Source organism: Cynocephalus volans, chromosome 13 (assembly GCF_027409185.1).
Source record: "Cynocephalus volans isolate mCynVol1 chromosome 13, mCynVol1.pri, whole genome shotgun sequence".
NCBI lineage: Eukaryota > Metazoa > Chordata > Mammalia > Dermoptera > Cynocephalidae > Cynocephalus > Cynocephalus volans.
Genome location: NC_084472.1, coordinates 15,921,781 through 15,924,013, shown reverse-complemented (window position 1 = coordinate 15,924,013; position 2,233 = coordinate 15,921,781). Strand labels below are relative to the sequence as shown.

At 44.2% G+C, this 2,233-nt stretch overlaps 1 pseudogene; it reads right to left on the bottom strand.

The window, feature by feature from the left end:
* Nucleotides 1-266: 266 nt before the first annotated feature.
* LOC134361841 (general transcription factor II-I-like) lies at nt 267-1,548 on the bottom strand (annotated as a pseudogene).
* Nucleotides 1,549-2,233: the final 685 nt, after the last annotated feature.

The window sequence follows — 2,233 nt, the reverse complement described above, 5'->3', positions numbered from 1 at the left end:
AGTAAGTCCAAGAGCTTGAGCAAATTTCAAATTAAAAATCTCTTCCACTTGCTTCCGTAGCTTGGTAATTCTGACATTCCAATCTTCTTTGACTGGTGTATTCGTTCTCGGCTGAGTAACTTCAGTTGTACTGTGAGTCAGAAGTTCTGGTCTTTTAATAATAAATTTGATTCGATTGCCGACTTGAATGATTTTTTCCAGCCTTGGGATTCCTTACCATAAGGGACTTCTAAAAGGAATGTTTTCTCGTAGTCCTTCAACATGTTTCTTAATCACAAAATGAATCCTTTCCTTGGCAAGTAATATCCTCTCAAGGCGAGGAATTCCATAAGGAGATGGTCTTCTAAAAGGAATTCCTTCAGGAAGTCCTTCTACATAAAGATCTTCAACATGAGACTGGAAAAGTGGGTATGGGATCGTCACCGGGGCTTGGCTTTTATAGCTTGAGCATATTTTCTTTCAAACAACTCTTCCACTTGTTTACGTAGATCAGTAATTCAAGCATTCCATTTCTCAAAGTTGAACTCCCTCACTTTTCGTTTTCCAGCATTGGCAGGTTCCGTAACTGGTGGCTGCAGTGGCTCACGGCTCTTTGGTCTCTTGGTAGGTGGAGAATAATCATCATCTTCAATAGTCACCTCAACTTCAGGGTCCTCACTTGTTTCTGAAGGGACTTGTTGAGTAGAATCTTCTGCTGGTACTTCCATTTCTGTTCCTTCATTGCCCTCTGAAGAATGATGGCTTCCTTGAATATTATATTGATAGTAATCAGGATCTTCTGATTCTTCCTTTACTGTCACAGCTGCCATTTCCAGGGAAATGCCAGAATCCTCTGTGGGTTCATTTTTCACTTTGATGGGGCCACAACTTCCGCCTTGGGATAGTATTGACCTTTCAGCATCTGTTACCATCACACGACCACCAAGGTGCTTCTTTGGCTCTAGGAAAGTCTCTTAATGATAAATGAAATCCCTGCTTTGTTCTCCAAAATCCATTTCAGGGTTGCAAGATCATAATTCTCAGGGTGTTTAACGGTAACTCCTTCCGGAAGCCCCTGCACTACCACAGCCCCCTGGTCTCCTAGCATCTTCTCATACGGAATGGGTACCACTGTGGATTCGCCTAAAGCTTTCCCATAGCAAAAGCAGAAATAGTCCTCAACTGTTTTTCTGAGTGTTTCAATCTCTACAGCATCTACATTCATCGATTCGCCTGGGTTGTAGATTTCATTTTATGCATCTCTGCAGCCTTTTCTTCTTCTTCAACACAGTATTTTACGAAATCTTTTTGAAAATCCTTTCTGGTATTGACAAAAGCACGTCCTCTTTCGGTTCCAACAACAAACACATCTGTTTCATATACTGCAATGCAGGCCACTTCTGCCTTGGACTTGGCCAGTTCTTTACACATGGACTCAAGAGCAGACATGAGGAACGTCACCACCATCCTGCTCTCTGAGGACTCCTCATCTTCAACAGGCAGCGTGGACACTGCTACTTGAGCCATGATCCCCGAGTGCGGCCGCCTCCAGGCAGCGCCAGGGCCGGGGTGCCGAAGGGAGGCGAGTGTGGGCCGCGGGCGAGCTGCGGCCACCACGGAGCAGCCTCGGCGGAGGCGAGCTGGGGGGCGGGCAAGAGGTGAGAGGGCGAGGGGCCCGTGCGTCTCGGCCGCGCTCCTGTCACCGCCGCATGGCCGCCCGATTGTCTTTTTTCTTATGAGTTGAGGTGTTCAAGGTTCTTCATATGCTGAGTATCTCGGGACTGTTTCCTGGACATTTTGAATATTATGTCATGAGAACCTGAGTTTTGTTTAAATTCTAAGGAGAATTTTTTGTTGGTGTTGTCATTTTGATGTAGTTTTGTTGTAGCAGGCATTCAAGCAGGACTGATCCAGAACACAGTTCCAACCTGTTTTCTGTGAGGTGTTGTTATAATGTCAGCTAAATTTTCAAAGCATTTGCGGTGGTATTTGGATCAGTCCTACATGTGCCCCACAGAGTAGACAGTATGAGCCCTGGAAAATGGTCAGTCCTAAAGCTCAGTTCTCAAAGGGCTGCTATCTGCTACTTAGGAATGGACGTCAGAAAAGTTTTCTGTTAAGGACCAGATAGTAAATATTTTAGGCTTTGTTGACCAAGAGGCAAAATCCATGACAGGGTATACTTAATTAACAAGGAAAATAGTAAATTCCACAACTTTTTTCTTGGTACAATTTTAAAAATCAAAACAATAAT